The 24221-nt window shown below is 46.5% G+C and overlaps 1 protein-coding gene across 1 annotated transcript in view; it reads right to left on the bottom strand.

Annotated features, from left to right (window-relative positions):
• Positions 1-24221, bottom strand: part of LOC138265860 (collagen alpha-4(VI) chain-like) — a 946529-nt gene that overhangs the window by 633958 nt on the left and 288350 nt on the right. The window lies entirely within an intron of this gene.

Below are 24221 nucleotides of genomic sequence, written 5' to 3'. Positions count from 1 at the left end.
CACTGTAGAGGAAACCCACCACACCTGAAATTGTGAAAGAAGATCCACAAGAAGCAAGTGGGCAGGTCAGGTACATCACTATTTGTAGCAACCCTAATTAAAGTATATACAGTAACAGAGAGCACAATACCAGCAGCTTCTTGTGCGTCAACTTCATTCTTGTTTTCAACTCTACGTTATGCCATATTTTATACCATCCAGTGATAGAAGTTCAGGATGAAAGAGCCCTAGTGCTAGAATTCAAATACACCTTAGAACTTATCTCGGATCTTGCTCCTTGGAAAAATTGTCTTCTTCCTGTTATCCCATTCCCCTTTGCTCTGCCAGGTGTGGTGGTGACCTGTTTTCAGTACAGATTACCCATCCAGAACATTGGCGCACTAGTGCATTCACTGTCTCAGGGATATATTTGGACACACAGGTGATTGCCTATGTAAAGTCTGTGACTTTGAAAGGATTCCCTGCACCATCAATCTAAGAGATGTCTCCCTTACAAGTATCTAAGCCAACACCATAGATAAAAAAACATATTCAAACTGGACACAATGAGACCATATTTAGTTAATTAAGTCTAAAGGAATACTTTTCATAGCTTGAACCGACCATAGTTTATGATACCATCTTAGAAGGGGAAAGGAGGCTCTACTTCAATGGATACTGCTATCCACTGCCTTGACACCTTTAATGTAGGTCCCACCAAAATTCTATCAGCTGCCAACAGATTGGTGGCACAAGTGTAGCTAAATACTATTAAAAACAACTTGCAGAGTTCCACTTACGGATATCTCAAAACTCATCCAAGGGCCTTATTTAGATTGGAAAACCCGTCTGCTGCCTTTGCGGTCCGCCTGCCTTATTTAGATGGTGGTAGGAGGTGAGGTGAAAAACTGCCTGAATCCCACCGACTTTGCTAGGAATCTCCACCCGCGTAGATGGTGCATTGGAAATAGTGGTTGGTGGCAGGACTCCAGTCACTGTTCTCGCCAAGCCATTCACGATGTGCCTTATTGCCAAGGCAACTGTGGCGGTGGTACCTCCACACCTGAGTTGGCAAATAGGAAGAGAAGTGAAGTAAAAACTTACCTTTTTTCCTATTTCCATTTCTGTTTTTGACAGGACATGACTGGACGAGACCTGCCTTTGCTGCTGCCACTGGACCACGGAGGACACACAACTTCATTGTCTCTGGACTCGAAGGTGAGCATTCCACATTACTTGTGTACATTGGTTAGTCACTTCACTACTGCACAAATATACATGTCACAGTAATATTTTAAAAAAAAATCTGGCATGCATATAGCTGCAAAACACCTATGTCAGACCTTAATAGGGACACACCTGTATATGACACAAATTGATGACATAAACATTTTTTTGGTGTATGTATTAATTAACAAATGAATGCTTGCACCCAAAAAAAAATCACACATTTTAAATATCTCTGTGTGCACTTTGCAATGAAACCTGTAAGTGTCATAATGTGCTTCCAGTTGTGTATGCAAGGCAGTATGAGTATGTGTGTGTGTGTGAGTGCACGGGCTGGTTGAAGTAGAGGAGCTGGAGTGGGTGATGTGGCAGTTTCTGCATGTGTTTGAAAGCTAGTTCCCCCGAAGAGGTGCACTAGCCCCAGAGCACACTACAAAGAGTTCCTGAAGGCTTACAATGTGAAAGACATGAATATACCAGTTATTCAATATTCACAGTTTCTTCAAACACATCAACACATTAATTATTAGCAACATATAACCATGGTTGCCATAATGAAATCCAAATGTTGCATCACACTTGAGTTTGTGTTTGTACAGTATTGGCTTCTGGTAACTGAAGTGGACACGTTTCAAATTGAGGCCCAATGCATTTTGGATGTGAACCCTTCACCAGGGATAACTATAAAACAAATATACAATAACATGGAATCAGGTGCAGATCAGCACTCAGTCATGATTTATGGGCAGCATCAGGATACAAAACTAAAGAGGCCAGTGTCGACGCCTGATAAAGGAATGCAAGAAGCTTAAAGGTGTCCATCATCCGAATATGGAGAGACGCCATACTTTATGTCAAAAGAAACAAAGAAAAGAGTCTTATGTGCCACGGTTACGTTTGCAGTGCTCAAATCACCATGTATGAACATATGCACCATGTAAGTAAGAAAATGTACCTAAACCCAAATGTGAACGAGCCACAACACCCATAGTGCTTGGTGAAGCATCCAATGCCTTGATGACTGAGGCAAGTAACAGTTCGCCTAATGTTCTCCTGGACTTGCAGCAAACAGGGAACGTATAAAAACTGACTGCAGAGTAAAGATCACCGACAAAAACATCAGTGACAAAAACAGGAAATGCGGTGATAAATCACCCTAAGTGATGCAAAGGCATTACCTCCAGTCAGATCTGTAGGTCCTGGCTGAATGACCACAGTATATTAAACAAGGCGTGATGTTTGCGAACTGCGAATCGTGCCCATGATTGAAACACTGTAACCAAAACACAAAAGACCCAAAGTGATATGAATGCAACGTAGACAAAAGAGGAGCACCCGAAGGCAACATGAATGAATCGCCCGGCCGTAAATACTTGAATCCCACCGACCCAGCGAGAGATCCTGTTGAATGAAAAGTATACGTTCTGATGATAAGGGCGTACAGATACTGAAAACAGCCCCAAACAAGAAATTATGCTAGCCCGAAATGACACTAAAGCGAATATGTGCACATGTCCATAAGATACTTTGGCACTGATAAATCCACTAGACCTGATAAAGGCCCGATGCAATGATACAAATGCTAAATGACAAGCACTGCCACTAGCATGAAAAATAGATTATAAAGAAAATCAAGAAATTATAAAACCAGTATGCAATATAATTACCAACACAACAGTGTACATTAATACAGTCATCAAAGTCGGCCTTTAGAAGCGTATATGAATTAATGCACAAAAATGCCTAAAATGCATAAACAGAAATAAATAAACGCAATGATATATGCTGCCTATTTACATTATAAGTGAATGATGTCCACAATCGCTGTTTACGGAAAAAAGCTACAATATTCCCAAAGTTGAATTACAAGAGGTTTCCCATAAGAGTAACCTAATGAGCAATTACTTGAAAAAGCCACAGGATAATGCGAAAATAAGCTCTACTGCATGTAAATATGGCAAAATGCAACGTGAAACAGGAGTCCCGAATGTAAACACCATGCATAAAAACATGAAGCATAGGCAAACTTTAATGCTGCATTTATAGCATGAATGCCGGTGACATGAGACCCCTACAAAAACAAGACATCTCTAAATTGTCATTCAGGCCATGTGGATAAAAACGACCTAAGTATTTTATCCAAAATGTCTCCCACTGAGATAGCAATCTGTAAATGTTATGCTCAGGGTTTGTCACCGCAGCTTCCAAAAAGGTAAACTGCAGCTGTGCAATATTGAGGTTGTGATCCAGTCAATGAACTACCGAGCATGAATTTCTGTTCTTATTCCTGATTATGCTTTTGTGCTCAGTGATCCGTATTTAAATTTTCACTCCGTCTTGCCTACATAGAGGCGGCCACATAGACATTTGATAGTATAAATCATGTTAGATATGTTGCAATTTCACCAATTGACCAGTTTTAGGGTGAGCTATACTGCTGACCATTATGACATGATTACAGTGAATGCAGTTATGACATTTCTTCATCCCTCTGTGGGAGATGAATACTCCCTTTTTAATAGATGATTGGATTTCTTTCTAATATTTGGTACAGAAATGGGCAAAGATAGGTCTGTCGGCAAAAAGACCCTTAAAGTCTGGTTCTGACTGAACTTTCAGACAAAAACCTCTCTAGATGAAGTCTGAGGTGTTTTCTTCTGTAACAAAGTGAGGTGATCCATAGTTTGAACTCTTTCTAACGCCTGACTGAGAACCTGACCCAGATACCCCCGTTGTTTAAACTGCACCTAGTACATTTTCCAATATTTGCTTGCAAACTTCATCGTCCGAAGTAATCCTTTTGATACAGATGAATTGTGAAAAAGGTAGGTATTGATTGAATGATGGTGGATGAAAACTGTTAAGGAGCAAAGAGTTGTTTCGGTCCGTGAGTTTCCTGTATATGCTTGTGGACAGCCCTGTGGAGGACAGATCTACCTAAGCATTCAAATAAGCAGTACTTCGTTTGTCAATCGTGTGTGAATGTAATTCTGGGGTTAAACTAGTTACGTTTCAAAATCTGCTGTTCCAGAAGGTGCTTAGAGCCCTTCCAAATAAAACAAGTATCATCAATGTATCTACAATACATGATTAGATGTTCCTGTCAAATCTCGGAATCAAAAATAAATTGGTCCTCAAATTTTGCCAAGGAGATCTTTGTGTAAATGGGGGGCCCAGAAAATCCCATGGAAGTACCATTCTTCTGTAAGTAGATGTCGTTCTCCAAAACGTTGCTGAGGAGTACACAAAAATGAAGGAGCTCCAAGATGAAAATTTTGGTAGGTCAAATCTCTTCCTGTGTCAACAAGGCCCATTTGACTGCCTCAATGCCCTCATCATGTGGTATGGAAGTGTACAATGCAGTAACATCAATCGTACAAAGCCACCAGGACTCTATATCAGTGAAATGCAACTAAGTAAAATCTTTCTGAAAATCAGTTGTGACCTGGATGTAAGATCACCAATTTGGAACTGTGGGTTGCAGAGAATTATACAAATATTTCCCTAAAGGTTCATGTAGGGACCCACAGCCTGATACAATTGGTCTAAAAGGAGGATCCAATGCATTTTTATGTATCTTAGGAAGCATTTAGAGTCTGGAACAGTGAGGATGGTCAGTGGTTAAGTATCTCTTGGTGTTTTCAGTAATCCAGCCATTAGACAATGCTGTATCCAAGATCACTTGTAAAGTTGCCATAAAATCAGAAGTAGGATTCTGATCCAAAGGAATGTAGATGTTACTTTCAGAAATATGCGAGGTAACATTCTGTTCATACTATCTCCGATCCATTACCACTAAGGCTCCCTATTTGTCGGCTGGTTGAAACACCAATTTGTGATTGTGAGCCAAGGCTAATAGAATGTCCTGATCTCTCCGAGTCAATCAATCAATCAATGATTTATAAAGCGCACTACTCACCCGTTAGGGTCTTAAGGCGCTGGGGGGGGGGAAGCTACTGGTCGTAGACATGTCTTGAGGCATTTCCTGAAAGTCAGGAGGTCTTGGGTCTGGCGAAGGTGGAGTGGTAGGGAGTTCGAGGTCCTGGCGGCTAGGTGAGAGAAGGATCTTCCTCCAGCGGTGGTGCGGCGGATGTGAGGGCGAGGCTGGCGGAGCGAAGATTGCGGCTGGGGGTGTGGAAGGTGAGTCTGTCATTGAGGTAGACAGGGCCTGTGTCGTGGAGGGCCTTGTGTGCGTGGATGAAGAGTTTGAAGGTGATCCTCTTTGATACTGGTAGCCAGTGTAGGTCTCTGAGGTGGGGGGAGATGTGGTCGCGGCGTGGGACGTCCAGAATGAGGCGGGCAGGTGCGTTCTGGATTCTTTGCAGAATCAAATTCTTTTATTTTTTACATTTTATTTATTCAAGTTTTCTTGACTTATACAGGCCATATGTTACATTTTCATGTAGTAAAGACACAGGACTTGAACAAGCATTGCAAGCGTCACATTGCAGGAGTCCTCCATGGCCCAGAAGAAATTCAAATTCAACTGATTAGACAAAGAACCACTACTGCAACAACAGCATCTTCATGTGTTCCCAGTCGGCATAGGGAAGGTGGGGAGGGAACAAGTGCTGGGTAGGGAAGAAGAAAAATATTGTAAAGCTACTGTGGACGCGAGGGGAAAGCAGGACAACAGGACGAGAGACAAAGCCCTAGGAGGGTAGATAGTGTAATAATAGTTATTCACACTTTTTTTGCACATAAACATTCAGTGACATCCACTCCTGCAAGTTGCATCTTTAACATCCACGGTGTGGCTCACTCTCGGTGGGGGATCCCACGATAGAGTGGGCAGATGGGGCCTGGTGAGTCCGAGCATCAGTCACCCCAGACTGGTCTGCAGCCCCCCTGCCGGGTAAACTGCTGTTCAAGTTTGCATCTCCTACTGTATCTAGGTCATGCAACTTAGTAATTATGCCACTCCCGATCTCAAGATCCCGTTCCACATTATCAGTGCAGACTCTGTTGAGTCTGCATTCCTTGGCCACCGTCCAGTCAAGGCGATCCGACACTCATTTTGTCCATGTCGGTGAGGTCTGGTTGGCCAAATGTATAGCTATGCACCTACAGGCTAAAATAAATCAGAGTTGGGCAAATATTAATGATATTTTCTTACCCTTACCGGGCAAGGGCAGTAGCTCCGGGAGGCAGTGTTGGGGCCCAAGGTCTGCTTTCACTCTGGTTATGCTGTGCATCTCTCATAGTACCTCACACCAAAAGGGCTGCCACCATGCACATGACCACGCAACATGTCCGAAGTCCACCGGCCACGTGCCACAATGAGCATATTTTGAAGATCCCGCCAGGTACACCCTGCGCAGGGGCATCAAATAAGCCTTATGCGTGTAACAGAAGTGCGCCAATTTAAATCTAGTGTTACTAGACCTCTTGCACCTGTACCAGGGCCCTTGTCCGCTTCCCGTCCGTGAGCAGTGCCTCCAGGTCCCCATCCCATGAGGTGCGCTGAGGAGCCGCGTTAGCAGACCTGTCTGTCTTTAGTGCCGCACTCAGTTGGGAGACAATACACTTGGAGCTACCAGGATCTAGTATCACCTGCAACATCTGCGATTCCTTCGGCTCCTCTGGGAATGACAGCCAGATATATAGAACTATATACCAGCATTTTGTAAGAACCACCCTTTATCTAAATTGAAGTGTGTTTCTTTCTCTGCTTGGGTCATAAAAATACCATTCAGAAAAAGGTCTCCCACTCTCTGGCAGCACCGTTCAGGAATCTTGAGATGTCCATTGATTCACGAATGTGTATAAATGGACGTAATCACCAAATTGGAAGGAGCCACCAAATTGGAAGTGGGCTCGGCCTAACACCTGAGGGACAGCCCTCTCACATGCTTGCACCGCCTGCATGACCACAAAGGGGATCCCCGGTGGCAGTGCGCCTCCCCTTATAAGTAACTTAGGAAGCTCCTCCACAGCAACGGAGCCTGATAAGAGTTTCTTTTCCATATTGATGCCAGTGTCACACCACAGAGAGGCCTACTGCAGCAAACTTGCAAAATAGTAAATCCTAAGGTCTGGCAAACGGAGGCCACCCCTACTGGGGTCCAGATTAAGGAGTTTGAGACAAACTCTATTTTCCTTCCCGCCCCTATCAGGGACACCAAGAGCCCATCCAGCCTCCAGAACAAAGATGGTGGTAACATACCAAACGAGTTCTGCATGGCATATAGGCAGCGGGCAGCAAGACCATACTGCTTAGTGCCACCCTCCCCATGACCAACAGTGGCAAGGTGGTCCAAAACCACATTGAAGCGTTCAGTCTGTCCACCACTCTACCCATATTCAAGTCAAACTGTGGTCAGTCATTGTGCGTTATCTGCATCCCATGATAACAGAAGCTTCTCTTCTCCCATGGTAATCCCACCCTAGGGAGGTCAGGGGTATCCAGCTGAGCCAGAGCCATCAGGGGGAACAATACCATCTTACGACGGTTGATCTGAAGTCCTGAGGCCACTCCAAACCTCTCCAACAGACACAGGAGGCAAGGCACCAGCTCCTGCTCCGTCACATAGATTAATGCATCGTCAGCGTATAGGAATATAGGGGGTGATTCTGACCGCGGCGGACGGCGGTCGCCGCCCGCCAAGCGGTTCCCGCCGAAAGACCGCTCCGCGGTCAAAAGACCGCGGCGGTCATTCTGGCTTTCCCACTGGGCTGGCGGGCGACCGCCGAAAGTCCGCCCGCCAGCCCAGCGGGAAACACCCTTCCCACGAGGAAGCCGGCTCAGAATGGAGCCAGCGGAGTGGGAAGGTGCGACGGTTGCACCCGTCGCGAATTTCAGTGTCTGCAAAGCAGACACTGAAATTCTTCGTGGGGCCCTCTTACGGGGGCCCCTGCAGTGCCCATGCCATTGGGGAGACCCGCCAGGAACCAGATGGCGGTAGGGGGTGTCAGAATCCCCATGGCGGCGGAGCGCGCTCCGCCGCCATGGAGGATTCTCAAGGGCAGCGGGAAGTCGGCGGTACACCGCCGACTTACCGTTTCTGGCCGCGGCTGAACCGCCGCGGTCAGAATGCCCAGCGGTGCACCGCCAGCCTGTTGCCGGTGCTACCGCCGACCTCCGCCATGGCGGTAATTACCGCCAGGGTCAGAATGACCCCCATAATGTGTTTTACATCCCTACTCATACACCCCATTCTTGCATCTCAGTTCTGAGGTAGATTGCCAGGGGTTCCACAGGGAAGGCGAATAGGATTGGCAGCAGCAGGCATCACTGACGTGGGGCCTGTTGTAATACAGAATACCTCAGAGACTTCTCATGCAGTGCATACTCTTGCTGTTGGTTCAATGTATAATAGCCGCACCCATGACAGAAACCCCTCATTCACTGCCATGTGACTGAGAACCTCCCACAGGTAGGCCCAGGACAGGGTATCAGAGGCTTTTTCAATGTCCAACGCTGTCAATGCTGCCATCAGACAGGTGTCCCAGGTTGCGTGCATGACATGAGAAAAACGCTGTAAGTTCATATGCGTTCTCATAGCTGGCATAAACCCGCATTGGCCCTCTTGCACTAAAGGCGTGGCTACTTGGCCCAGGCTCAATGCCAGCACTTTTGACAATAATGTAACGTTAACGTTTAGCATGGACATGGGCTGGTATGAGCCCGGATCTGTGGGGTCCCTGTCTAGTTTGAGAAGCATCAGTAAGAGAGCCTCTCACATGTGAGTTGGAAATACGGCCACCTAGTGTGCCTCTCTAAGGGTCTCAAGAAATGCAGGAATTAGGGAGGCTGAGTAAACCTGGAAGTATTCAACCAGGAGATCATCCAGGCCTGGACCTTTCTTTCTAGCCATAACCTTGAGGGATTCCTGGAGCTCCACCAGCATGATGTGATTCCCCAGCTCTTCCGCCTGAGTCGCTGTAATACGGGGTAGGGTGATACTGTCCAACAAATTGTTTGCCTCAAGGGCGCCTCAACTTCCAGAGCAGTGTATACTGCCCTGAGATGGTTGTGTAGTATTAGTTTGATTGCTGCTTGGCCAACAGCCAGCAAACCATCTGTGTTGTGGGGACCAAGAATGGGCAGTGGGGGGCGGTCTCTTTTGAGTAGGATGCAAGCATATGGCCAGCTTTATCGGCATCTCTGTGCAAGTGCTGTCAATACTCATTACGGACATAACAGTCCATCCTGTCCCAGGCGGCTGCCACCCATCTATATATCTCTACTACGTTCATCCCAACCATGTCCCGGTCCCCCTCCCGTCGCTGGAGGCCCACTAGGTTCTCCTCACTTTCCTGCAGCTTGGCTCCAGTGTTTTTTTAGGCAATAAATCCTGCCAAGGCTCTCATCCCAAAAAAACAACTTTGAACGCCCTCCCATTCCATTCCTCATGCCTGGGAAGAGTTCCAGTTTGCAGCCAAGAACTGCTGTATGGTCTCAGCCATGTCAATGGCATACTCAGGGTCACCCAGTACCTCCAAGCACAATTGCCAGAGGGGGGTGCGGGGCCTCAGTCCCCTTACTCTGCTCTCCAGCAATAATGGGGTATGGTCCGACAAGAATCAAACCTGCTAGCTCACTGTCTGAACATTAGGGTCACCCTCATTAGTTACTAGGAAACGATCAGGTGACTATGTGACCCGTGGATAGGGGTATAGCAGGAGAAAACCTTATCAGTAGGGTGAAGTTCTCTCCATATGTCAAGACGTTGCAGTCTGGGCATGGTTTCCTGCAGACTGGCTACCATACGAGGTTTCGTGCCCATCCGAGGAGGGTGCCAGTCCAGTCGGCCATTCAATACGCAGTTAAAGTCTCCAGCCCAGAATATAGGAGTCTTGGCGTAGGCCATTCATTCAGACTCCAGGGACCCGTAGAACTCCCCGTCGTCCATGTTAGGCACATCATATACATTTAAAATGCAGAATTCACGACTGTTGAGCTGGCCGTGAATAAGCACATAAAGGCCTGTCACCTGTGCGATTTTGCCCCGCAACTGAAAAGGGACTCCTGCGGCCACCCAAATGGATACTCCTTTAGCATATGAGGAGTAGTTGGAGGAGTACAGTTGTCCCCTCCATTGTTTGTAAAGTTTCTGTGCCTCTGCCTCCAGTAAGTGTGTCTCCTGCAGGAGGGCGCTATGTACCCCCAGCCGTCTAAGATATGTGTGAGTTCTATAGTGCTTCACAAAGGAGTTCAGTCCCCACACATACCTCCCCCATCCCCGTGTCACCCTGAGCCCAGTGGCAATCTGGCTCACAATGGATGCGGTGCAAACATTACCTCGAAACCAAAAACAACTCCCCTCAACCCACACCGGGTAAACACCTCTGAAACTAACTAGTGCCTTCCCAATCATATTTTACGACCCATCCTCTCAATCAACAGTCACAACGTAGCCACAGTGTGTGCGGGTGTCCGAGATGGGTATGGTTAAGAGTGTATTCTACGGGCTGAGTACAGTTAAAGTCACCCAAGAGGGGAGGATTAATCTGCAATTCCGCACCAGTTTACCCCAGGAGCACTCCAACTGTGAACAACACACCACTCAGGTGAAAAAAGAATTAACAAAAGAAAAAGTAATGTGAAGGTAAAAGTGAAGTATGGGGGGATCTCATATATGTTGCGCCCATGTCCCACTAGTCTGTGCCACCCCAAATCTCACCCACTTAGACTTACAGCAAACTTAGTACAATAGAGTCCACCCAGCGTCCCCGCATGCGGAGAAGTCTCATCCAACTTCCAGATGGACACCTAGCCCTCATGAAGGCTTGCTGTACCTGCTCAGCTGAGCTCACGTCTTAAGAAGTATCTGCAGCTACTGGGGGTCGGCAAGAGTTCACATCGGCTATATTCCAGTGGATTCACCACTGGATTGTCCATGCTCACTCCCCAGATCTGAGTTCACAGCACAGGGGGCTGCAGAAGTGATAGCATCAAACAGGCCCCTGGCCACCTCTCGTTCACATCGCTGTGCCTCAAGGTCCAGAGTACCTTCACAGCAGCCACAAGGAGGTGAGTACAGATTCTGAATCATGACTTTGCGCGTGTTAAGGTATTACCTGGGAGGAGGTCGTGGGCTGAGGGTGCCCCAAGGCCAGGGCGAACATGGCAGGGTATGTTCAATGATGGGCAAGATCAGATGCACTCTAACCCCAATAGTGTTATTGGGTATCTACTACTGGGCAGGGTCCTGTGGGTTTCAGGCATTCAGCTAATGGCGTTCGGCATTGTACCCCATGAGCTGGTGACTAGGGTGACTAGCAGTGTAACTGGTAGTGAATGGCCTAGTGCATAGGGCTGTTCCCTGTGTGTTGTGTACGCTAACGGTTGTGTTGTTGCTGGCATTGACGAAGTGTATCCACTGTCTCTCCCCCCTTTTTTGTTTTGTCACCCTGTCCTTGTGTGCATTATCATCATCCGGCGGAGGAGCAGAGGCACCAGCGACGGAGGGAGCTGCATCCCACATGGGCCTGGAGGCCGAATCCACTGACGGTGAGGGCACCAGTAGGACGGAGGGCGAGAGTAGCACCACGACGGAGACAGGAGGGGACACTACTAACAGCGACTCCTCCTCTGATGGAAGCTCCCTGGCGGTGGTGGACACCTCTGTGCCCACCCTAACCACAGGTACAGCCGCCAGCCCCCGTACCAGCACCGCCCTCCCAGCAGCCCCTCAGCGTGTTTCCCGTGCCCACGCACCCAGGAGGGTGGGCATCTCCTTCGCCCCAGGCACCTCAGGCCCTGCCCCAGTCAGCCCTGCTGCCCTCAGTGAGGAGGCTATTGACCTCCTGAGATCCCTCTCTGTTGGGCAGTCAACCATACTGAATGCCATCCAGGGTGTAGCAGGGCATTTGCAACAAACAAATGCATACCTGGAGGGCATTCACTCTGGCATGGCAGACCAACAGAGAGCATTCCAGGCTCTGGCCTCTGCACTGATGGCAGCCATTGTCCATGTCTCCAGCCTCCCCCCTCCAACTTCCTCTACCCAGTCCCAATCCCCTCAACCCCAGCCTATCCCAAGCACACCTTCAGAACAGCAATCATCCAAATCAACACTCAGAAGTGGATCAGGCAAACACAAACAACACACTTCATCTCACAGGCACTCACACAAGCACCATCCACATGCAGACACACCAACATCCACTGCCTCCACTGTGTCCCCCTCCTCCTCCTCGTCCTCCACCCTCCCAGTAGCATCTCCACTCACACCTGCATGCACTACATCCTCATCCACTACCTCCATTACCATCATGCCTATCACTACATGCCCCTCATGGGCAGTCACCACCCCTACATCCATGCACATGTCCCCTGTGTCCTCTCCCACTGTTTCTGTGACCCCTCCTCCCAAAGTACACAAATGCAAGCACACACACACCCAACAGCCTTCCACCTCACTACAGCATCCAGCCCATGCACCTGCACCCAAACACAGCAGACTGACACCTCCTACAACCACTCCCTCTTCCTCCACTCCCAAACCGTCACCCTCTTCCCACCCCAGAGTCCCTAAGAAGCTTTTCCTCGCCAACATTGACCTATTCCCTACCCCTACCTCCACCGTCTTTCATCTCGGGCCAGGGTGGCCAGAACCCAGCTCAGCACCTCAGCCACCCAGTCCACGGCCACTGTGGTTTCTGCAGCAAAGGCAGGTGTGAGAGGCTCCAAGGAGGCACCCGTCAGCCCAGCCAGTGTGTCAGCAACACCTGCCAAGGCCAAGAAGGGTCTGCCACCTAGCAAGGGCAAGAAGGGGACACCAGCCAGCAAGGGGAAGGAGGCACAACCAGCCAGCAAGGGCAAGACAAAGACTCCAGCTGGCAAAAGCAAGGAGGCACCACCATCTGCCAAGGGCAGGAAGGGGCACAGAACACCAGCCATGGCACTTCAGCCGTCCGAGGCTGCAGGTGAAGGCCTGGAGGCTACCACCACCACTGCCTGCACCGCCACCTGCACCGCGGCCAGCACCGCCACTTGCCCCGCCGCTAGCAGCACCACTGCCAGCAGCAGCCCCAGTGGGCAGACGTCCGAGGCTGCAGGTGAAGGCCTGGAGGCTACCACCACCACTGCCTGCACCCCCACCTGCAGTGCAACTGGCATCCACTGAGCAGCCGTCACCACCAGAGAGCAGTGTGTAGTGGTGACTACATGGGCTGCGGTGCACCCTGGACCCTACAACACCTGTCGGAGTGACACACAGGTGAGAGACTGTGACCTTGTCCCATCCAGGATGAAACACACTGGGCACAAGGCCCCCTCCAGAACCAGTGGAAGAAGCCATCCACTCAGCCGCTCCTTGCCAGGATGAAGCACACTGGGCACACGGCCCCCTCCAGAACCAGTGGAAGAAGCCATCCACTCAGCCCCTCCTTGCCAGGATGAAGCACACTGGGCACAAGGCCCCCTCCAGACCCAGTGGAAGGAGCCATCTGCTCACCCCATCCTTCCCAGGATTAAGCACACTGGGCACAAAGGCCCATCCAGAACCAGTGGAGAAGCCAACCACTTGAGAGACTGTGGCCTTGCACTCCCCAGGACCAAGCAGTGGGCAAACAACCCATTAGAGAGACTGTGGCCTTGCATTCCCCAGGACCAAGCAGTGGGCAAACCACCCACTTGAGAGACTGCGGCCTTGCACTCCCCAGGACCAAGAAGTGGGCAAACCACCCACTTGAGAGACTGTGGCCTTGCACTCCCCAGGACCAAGCAGTGGGCATGGAGCCTCCTCCAGGCCAGTGGCGTTGTACCATCTTCCAGCTGAGATGCCCCTCCATTCCTCGTCTCCCTGAGGTGCCTGGGTGTTTTCGATCTGATTGCCCCTGCAGTGTTCTCTCTGTATTGAGGCAGGAGTCAAGTGTGGCCTTGGCCTATGTGTTTTGGCCCAGTGGGCCAATCACATTTTGGAGTGGGCATTGTTCCTCCTTTTGTATATATTGTACATGCTGTTTATTGCTTTAAGAACATATTTCTCAAAATTTACTAATATTACGCTCATTTTACTCCTTTCCTTTTGGTCTTGCATTATTCCAGAGGGTTACGGGGTGTATATGTAATGTTGTTGCATGTGTTTGTGTGTATGGTGTTGGAGGTGAGGGTGGGGTTGGGGGTGTTGTGTGTGTGTGTGTGTCGCTCTCTTCCCCCCCCCCTTTCCCCTTTGTGCTAGGTGCAGTACTCACTGTGGTCGTCTTCGCCGGCATTCATGTTTCTGGTGTATGAGAAAGTACACCAGCATGGGGAACACCTGCAGTTCGGGCTCCATGGCGTCCTGGTTCTTCCTTGAGTGTCGAGAGGTGAGTTGTTTCCCTTCTGTGTTCTGTTTCCGCTCTGCTTTTGATGGTGTTGGTACCGCCCCGGAAAAGCTGGCGGATAGGCGTGTTGTAATGCTGTGGGTGGTACATTGTCTTCTGCCTGGCTGTTGGCGGTTACCGCCGTGGTGTTTGTTGCTACCACCGTGGCGGTAGGTGTGTTAAAGTGGCTGTTTGTGTTGACGGTTTCCGCCGTGGTCATGATTCCAATTTTTTTACCGCTGGCCTGTTGGCGGTATTACCACCACGCCAGGGTTGTAATGAGGGACTTAGGGTGATTTAGCACTGCGCTTATCGTTTCTGTCACTGATGTTTTTGTCGGTTATCTTTTCTCTGCAGTCAGTTTTTATATGTTCCTTGTTTGCTGCAAGGCCAGGAGAACATTAGGCAAACTGTTACTTGCCTCAATCATCAAGCCATTGGATGCTTCACCAAGCACTATGGATGTTGTAGCTCGTTCACATTTGGGTTTAGGTGTATTTTCTTACTTTCATAGTGCACATGTTCATACATGTGGATTTGAGCACTGCAAATGTAACCGTGGCACATAAGACTCTTTACTTTCTTTCTGTTGACATAAAGTATGGCGTCTCTCCACATTTGGGTGAAGGACACCTTTAAGCTTCTTGCATTGTTTTATCAGGCGTAGACGCTGGTCTCTTTAATTTTTTATCTTGATGCTGCACATAAATCATAACTGAGTACTGATCTGTACCTGATTCCACGTTATTGTATCTTTGTTTTATAGATACCCCTGATAAGGGGGTTCGCACCAAAAATATATTGGGTCTCAATTTGAAACATGTCCACTTCAATTGTTACCAGGGGCCAATCCTATACAAACACAAGCTCAAATGTGATGCAGCATTTGGACTTCGCTGTGACAACCATTGTTATGCACTGATAATAATAATAAATGTGTTAATGTTTTTGAAGAAACTGTGAATATTGATTATCTGGTATATTCATGTCTTTCACATTGTAAGGCTTCTGGAACTTTTTGTAGTGCACTCTGGGACTAATGCACTTGTTTGGTGCACTAACTTTCACAAGAGTATTTTACAGAAATACGGGCAGTATGCATTTCAGTGCTGCATGGTTACATTTGTTGAAAATTGGGGAAACGTTATATTGAGATTTAGATTTTGAGTGCACAATGCCATTAAATATTAAAGAGTGTCTGTATGTGTGCCACTTGCACATGGGTCTGACGTTTGTGGTGTATGTTTGGTTGTGTATTGTCTTGCTGTGTGCAACATTCAGGAGAGTGTTAGAGGTATGGCATTGTGTGTTTTCTGCAAGTATGTGTTGTGTTGTGGTGGAATGGCAATGGATCACTGTGTGTATGTAGTGTGTTGTGTAATGCAGGTGGACATTTGTGACTCATTTCTGTGAGGTGAGTGTTACTTGCTTTGTTGCCTTGGCCACTGTACAATGTACTTTGGCCCCCGCGACGGTCTCCATCCCTCAGCAATCCACCACCAGTACTACATCTGCAGAACTGTGACATCTAAATATGGTCGGCGGAAGCCAACCAGCCTGACAGCTAGGAAGAACACTCTGTTGAGGCGCTCGGCAGTTCAGCCAAAATGCATCTAAATATGGTGCTTGGAACTCCGTTGACCTGACAGAGTACTTGGGTCTGCCGCCAGAATTGCAGTAGTACTGTCTACATCTAAATAAGGCCCCAAGTCTCTTTGGCACCTACCTCTGAAATCCTCACACTCTTGGGCATTTTCACCATATAAGTAAATTTGTCTCACTGCCACCTCAGATCTCCAGCACTTACATAAACATTCTAAGGTACATTAACTGCACTTGCTAGGAGTCAAATATCAATTATACTTCAACATATACTTTAATACATGCATGGTCTATCTACCCCTTAGCCTCTCCAACTTGTTGTCCCCAATTTTCTTTCCTAATTCCTAGTTGAATGTGTCATGATAAGACCACGTTTTAGGTACTTTATCCCTTTTAGCAATTTACACATTTTAGATATGACCCCATTGATACAGTAAGTTATCTCACATGATTCAAAGTTAATGAGATTTTGGGATATTTCAACACTGTCAAGTATTTCTTCAGGGTTTTCAATATCAGAAGCATATGTTTGCATTCTAAAACAACAAATTGAATTCCCTTTATTTCAGGAGATTGTGTACTGCAGATTGTAACAGTGCTATAGACAGAGCAAAAGCACTGATGGCAGAGGATAGCCTAGGAGTGTCTCTCAGTCCAAAATGTAAATTCTCAGATCTGCCACCACTTGCAAGAAATCCCACAACTGGATCTTAATTGACTGAAAATATCTAGCTGCTTACTCGTGATTAAAACCCTAGTTTATCCAACACCAACCATAAGGAGATTCAGCTGCCATGGTTTAATGTTTTTTCAGCATTCAGAGCAACCAATATTTCGCACATCTTTAGATCAAACCTGCTAGACAGCTCATGTGCTATCAGTTGCCAGGAATATTTTGGCTTTCTATGAACATAAAGGGTCTTGGAGCCCGCCTATTTCTTTTTTTTTTTTATAAGCATATTTTATTGATTTTTAGCGGTAACGAACAGTAAATCATATCCACACTACTATGCATTAGGTACACAATCATTGTAGATACAATATTAAGATCCAACATTCAGTCTATTAAATTATGAATGTCCACCACTTGCTCCAGATCTTGTCGTGTTAATGGAGGCATCCCAGTACCTCATAGATTGTTTTTTCCTGGTGAGCACACTAGTCCACACCCCTCCACCACACCATCAGTGAAGGGGGCTCCGGTGACTCCCAGTCACAGGCAATGTCTCTTTTGGCCACTGAGGTAGCCACCCAGATATTGGTCCTTTCAATTCTCAGCCCCCCCACCAACTTCATCCAATAGACCCAGCAGAGTAGTCCTGGGGGTAAGGTCAACAAGGTGGCCGAGAATCAAATAGAGTTTGTGCCCTACTTTTCCCCCAAAAGGGGGGAAATGCTGAACAGGTCAAAAACTGTATAGAAAAAGTCAGCTTCAGTTAGGGAGCATCTAGCACAAGAGTTCTGCCAGCTCACTGTACTCTGGGGGGGGGGGGAGGGCAAGTAATTCACATGAAGGTAGTTAAGTTGGACCATGCAGAGGTGGAAGAGGATAGCCAAATCTCTAGTGGCTAGACAGGGCTCGCACACCAGTCATGATTGTCCAGCTCCTCCACCCATACATCCCATCTCTGTTGCATAACAGAGAAACGGTCTGGAGCACTGATGATCAAGGTCTTGGGCAATCTTGGGTGTACATTTGTGGTGGTCACAATCATGGATGGGTGATACAATTCTGGATGATGCACATTTAGTTGCCAGCCAGTAAAGGAGGTTACTAAAAAATAGTCATGATCCATAAGGTGCCAGGCACTGAGGCGCCACATAGGTCACAAGGGCCCCTGAAGGGGTCCCATCTTTAGGAGGAGAGGGGTGTGGTCGGAGATGCCTCAGTGGAGGATTTGCACTTACCTCAGGATAAGAATGTCAGTGGCTGAAAGCCATATCAGATAGATCCGTGACATCATTGTATCCGTGACATAATTGTATGCGCTGCGGACGCATAGGTATGTGGCTGCCCAGAAGGGTGCCATAATCTCCAATTGTCATATAGGCCCATCAAATCAGCCCACAATGAGAGTTGGGAGGAGCACACACATCGGCCTGGTTGAGGAGGTTCAGAAGTGTCCTATCAGAGTAGCCCCTGTGGGAAGGGCCAGTAGAAGATCTTGAAGTGTTTCCAACGTCAACTGCAGGCACTGCTGGGGGACATACGTCAATATGAAGTTATGTTGTCTGGCGTCAAGGCAGCCCTCAATCCCTAAGTATCTCCCCTGGGGGTCCACGTGTGAGGTGGAGACCACCAATAGAAAGGCTGTGTGCAAAAGAATTTCCACCCCTTATAAACCCTTGGAGAAGCCAGATTGGCACACTTGGTCATAGCCAAAGCGACCAAGAAAGGAACATGGTCAGCCTAAGAGGTGTGCCTCCTGGTGCATAACTCCTTCTGGGTGAAACACTTTACCTAGTGCAAAATAACCAACCTCTTAATACAGTCAAGAATGCCATCCACATTCCCTAAAAGATCCTTAACCAACTGAGATGGACAGGGGAGTTAATGGGTTGTCCCTTCCTTCAAAGAGAGGCCATGAAGGCCAAAGGAGGACAAGTGTAGTGAGATTGTAAAAGAAGTTGTTTCTAAATGAGTGTGTATGGCAAGCAAAGAGTGTGGCAACTCTGAGTAAAAGTACATCAGAATGACAAAACTAAGTAACAACCCATCCCCCAACTGCCTGCCTGCCCATTTCTTGCCTTTGGTTGGCTTTCCTTGTCACTATAATTTGCCTACTTCTTATTCATGTCCTAGCTTGTCAATCTTGTGTTTGTCCCTTCCTCCTATGGAATATTACCTACAAGTATGACCACAGCACTCAACAGTGTACAGAATAAGAAAGTACAGCTGAAAGCATGCGTATAGCAGCTTAGTTCATAAATGATTCAGTATTCTTCTTGGTGTACCAGAGGGTCGTTTATTAGGATGAATTTTCGTAAATCCAAAAATACAGTCAAACAGACACAGCCGACATGTGTTTCGTCACATCAGTGACTTCATCAAGGCTGTAAAGAATATACAGTGGCAAGTTTAAACCCTGTACACAATTACAGTAACTATAAAAATACACGCAAAAAACAGGGGAGTATGTGCATAGACACGGCAAGTGAACCAGTGTGAAAACGTGAGGTAGTTATACATCTTAGGGTGATAGTGAAGTTTCGTCCTATGGTGAAAAGGAGTGGAAACCACAAGAGCAAATGAAATAAATTGAGTCTAATTAAACTAAACTAATTCTAATGTGAACGAGATGCAGCGAATTGTAAGCCTGCAATCAAGAAATCCAGTGTCTTAACAAGTGTTCAATTGAGCAAATGAATATCAAAAAAGTCAAGAGGTGAAGTGGAAAGGTGAAAACACCTACCTCAATTGGTATTATGAGGAATGAAATCCAAAGATGGCCCAGGTTATGGTAGTACCTGGGGGACTAAAAAAAGAGAAAAAACGGGGAGAGGGAAAGAGGGGCATGGAAACAATAAGAAAAAGAAATGAATGACTCATTGTAGTTTGGCAGAGGGTAAAGAAATCAAAAAATTCAGAGGAAACGGTTACCTGTGTTTAAAAGTAGAAAAGGGATGCTGAACAAGTATGTCGCTCCAAATATGACTGTACAAAATGTGGTGTCGTCCAAGAGTACAAGGTAAGTACATCCAAGGTATGCAGATAGGTGAAGGGACCTTGGTAAGTCCTAAATGAAGTAAGAAGGAGGCATGGTGAAGAGGCATGTCCAAAAAAAAAAAAAAAGCGTAAGAAGTGAGGTATGGTGACGGTGGCTAGGAGAATCCACGTAAAGCGGCTAAAATCAACCAGCATGGTGGTAGTGTAAACAAACACCAAGAAATTGGAGTAATGGTGACTTTAACTGGTGAAATAATATTAAAGAGTGTGGGACGCTTTAAAACTTAAGTTAAGGTGAAAAGAACTGTCCCAACCAAGAATGGTGTTGGTAAAACTATAGAGAGGGCCATGGACAGAAACATGGTAAAGTAAGCATGTTGCTAATTGAATGTAAATGTTTCAAATTACTGTGCAAAGAAAGTGAAGGTTAAGGTAGTATAACATCGCCATCCGCGATAAAAGAATGAAGAGGAAGAAGGGTATCAATACAGGGGAAAGTAGGGACACACCGTACAAAGAGCGATTGGTCCCGTAGTGGACTGCGTGCCTGATCTGGTCGTTCAAGGCAGCAAGCGTATGCCTAGGACCAAAAAAACGAACGTTGGGTAAAAAGATAAAAAAAGGGACACAGCTGGCCAAACGGCCATCACTTACCGAATGATGATGTACGGGAGCTCGTTCTTGTATTCAAATCTAAACCGGTGTATGTGAGAGGGACGGTAGTTAAATAGTAATGGCCATCCTAGCACCCCGGAGAGACTCGGGCGGTCTGCAACCGGAAATGCAGCCGAGAACCGGGCCAAAAAGGCCGCAATGTTGGAATGGTAAAGGGTGGGATACAGACCCATAGTAGGGCAAGAGGAAGTCAGTATAGTTGTCACCCAGTGAGAGTGTGAGCTATAAAGCGATAAATATGAAAGAAAGAGTGTCACAAGAAGAACTTTAACACTTCCTAGAGTTATTAGTAGACTGTAAACCCCAGTAAAGTGGGACAAATATCGCACATAAATGGTAAAAGGTTAGCTGCTGTATAATATCACGAGATAAATCCATAGAAAAATAGTAGCAACAGGTAAACCTGAACATTAAATAAATTGTTAGTAGACAGTTCACAAAAAGTCAAGTTGCACAAATGTTACACACCGTTAGGAAAGTAGATAGCCACAGGTAAATGTAATGAAGTGAACCCATTAGTAACTGTCCGTCACATATAGTTGATCAGCCGTTAACAGAAGTATAGTGGAGATGTTAGTATAAATGAGCATTGTCACATGTAATCATGAGACCAAGCAATGTTATATATTCATACATAATCCCAAGAGAAAAGAGAGGTTAAAGTTTGAGAATAGAGGATGCATATATTAAGTAAACCAAAATAATTTTGATCCGAAAAACATTACTTCACATGATTGATACCCACTGATATTAGATTTTACCTGTTAAAATATATTAAGTAAGTAAAGTCAATGGTACCAAGTTATTATAATGTATAACTAGTTAAACATCGCTGTCAATGAGTCAACATGATCTATACAGAAAGAAATCTGTCTAAGTGAGGAACACATGAAGTTCACTTTCCGTGTATTTTTTCGATTCCAGTAATTGTGTACATGGTTAAAACTTGGCACTGTATATTCTTTACAGCCCTGATCAAGTCACTGATGTGACGAAACAAGTGTCGGCTGTGCCTGTTTGACTGTATTTCTGGATTGACGAAAATTAATCCTTATAAACGACCCTCTGGAACACCAAGAAGAATACCGAATCATTTATGAACTAAGCTGCTATACTCATGCTTTCAGCTGCACTTTCTTATTCTTTACATTATTGAGTGCTGTGGTCATACTTGTTCGTTATATGTTGTGTATACACTATTTTGTGCCTTCAGGTAGTAGGGTACTTGGCTACGTGCACCTAACTACACTGCATTACTTTTTATATTCAATACTGCGGACACCTCGGAAGTGCGATACTCTGAAATTTACTACCTTTTCGTTTTGGTTTACATATGGAATATTACAATTACAATCTTTACAATTACTTTGGTTTGCTGGCTTTGCTGCATCCACTGCTTGCGTTTCAAGCACTAGATTTTTCTTTTGTGTGAAGTACTCCATTAAAGTGTGTGTGATTCCGAACTGTCTCCTCTTGTAAGTCACTGCCCATGCACTCCGTGTTTTTCTCTGCTGCCTCTGTGCTTCTTCCCACCCTCCACCCTCTTGTGCTCGCATGTGTGCTTCTCATTGCTTCCCCCACCCATGCCCTCTGTGTTGCTTTCCTCCAGTCTCTGTGCTATCGTTCCTACCTTCCACCCTGTTGCTTTCACGTTCCCTCTAGCCCTCCCACCATTGCTTTTGCATTCCCTCCTGTGTTGCTTTGCTATTCTTCCCACCCTCCCCGTGTTGGTTTGCCTTTTTCCCTTACCCTCCCCTGTGTTGTTTCTGCCTCCAACCACCCTCCCCCTGTGTTGTTTCACTATTTGTCTCACCCTCCTCCCTCTTGCTTTTGCTGCCCCACCCACCCGCTTATCAAAAAAAGTTATTTGGCACGTTTGTCGAAGGTAACCACATCACAGGCTTTTGTTTTTTTAAACTTTGGTCACGCTAGACAGCACTGTAGGTGCTCTTAGCATGGGTAAAAACATTTGGGAAAACCAGTAAATCACAAAGGTGACAATGATTGGCTTTGCCAATGCTTGTTTTTCTAGAAGCCTGTTTAATTAAATGTGTGACATATCATGAGTTTGGCATCCTCTGATCAAGCACAATTTGTCCGTTTCCAGCAAGACAGGTATGTAACTGTCCAGGCAGTATTAAAATTTTCTGTCAAGGATCCTGCCAAAGTCTTGCTAAAGTGTTTGGCCAAGTAACCATCAGGCCCAAGGGAATTCTGAGTTTTAATAGCAGCTATTGCATCCTTCTCCTCCAATTTTTTAATGGGTCGATCCAAATACCGTCCCTGAGCTTTCATTACACATAGGTGATTAAAGGCTTTAAATAGCTAACAGCCTCTTCATCACTGTCCCCTGGTGCTCTTGATAGCCTCTGAAAAAGACATTGAAACATTTCTGCCTTCTTCCCATCCCTACAACACTACTCCTGATCATCTTGTATTTCCTCAATATGTGATTTAATATGTTGTGTTTTAAAGTAAGAGAGAAAAGGTCTATCTGGCTCAGTTTATAATGCAAACATTAAATATAAACCCAGCACGTGCTGCTCCGGTGCAACCACATGCAGTAACGCTAGGCATTAATCCGGCGATTGTACATTCGATTATGGGTAAAGTACCCGCCAAACGAGAGGAAATTCCGTTTAGGTTAGCTCAAGAAAATAAATGCACTGGAAGCAGTATTTTTCCATACAGGACCTCAGGATAAGCATAGAATATTAACTATGTGCTTGCCATTTGGGATGGTTCCTACTATAGATAACTGCAATACATGTGGCACGGTATTTGCCACGCTCTATACTACCGCACACGGTACACCGACACTTGCCAATTTACTGGAAGTGTTGAACCAAATTCAAGATGAATATGGGGCTGCCCCGGCCCTGGACTTGTGGGATGCAACTAATGGGCAATTTTGCCACAGTATCCTTAATTATATTAAGTAACCTTAAAGGGGAAGCAGTTGCACAAGATCAAGAACATGAGCTGCCAAAGATTATCGCAGAGACCTACTCTAGCAGTGGTCAAGAAAGGCTGGTGGCCAGACCAACAAAACCACAATTTCAGGGTAAATCTATTAAAGATTCTACCGACCAAGCTCCTGAGGGTATTAAAAAACGCTGGGATAAAAAACAACAAACACCTAAAAACGAAAGGGGAGAATCTCCGCATACGGAGACCCCACAGAATACATATAGGGGGTCATTACAACATTGGCGGTAAAAGCCACTTACCGCCATGCAGAAGACCGCCAACACACCGCCGCGGCCGCAGAAATCAGCCCCAGCTATTATGACCCACAGCTAGGAATCCGCCAAAATTCAGACACCCACACAAGTCCGCCACACCAAAGGTCAGTGATAAACTGACGAAAACAAAACCTCCACCGTCACACGAAAAGAAATACGCCCACACTATCACGACACACTAATCCACGTGGCGGTCTTTCAACCGCGGCATTCCATTGGTGGTACTCACCGCCGCGCTCAAAATACACACACATTTACAAAACACAGCCACATTGGACAATTCGAAACACACACACCTGATACACATACACACACCACTCCCACGCACCCATTACAATATAAAACACACACCCACATCACCCACAAACCCCTACGACCACAATTACCGAGAGAAGGCCAGAGAGAGACACCACAAACAACTACCAAACATCCACAGGCACACAATACCATCACCCACAGAACTTCCACGCACCTCACACAACACACCACTAAATATCACCCCACTTATCACTACACACACACCACCCCACACATCACCCACACCACCCCACGGCACGGCAAAGACACCCCAG

The sequence above is a fragment of the Pleurodeles waltl genome, chromosome 11 (assembly GCF_031143425.1).
Source record: "Pleurodeles waltl isolate 20211129_DDA chromosome 11, aPleWal1.hap1.20221129, whole genome shotgun sequence".
NCBI lineage: Eukaryota > Metazoa > Chordata > Amphibia > Caudata > Salamandridae > Pleurodeles > Pleurodeles waltl.
Note: the sequence above shows the minus strand (reverse complement) of the source record. Positions and strands in the feature narration are given on the sequence as shown.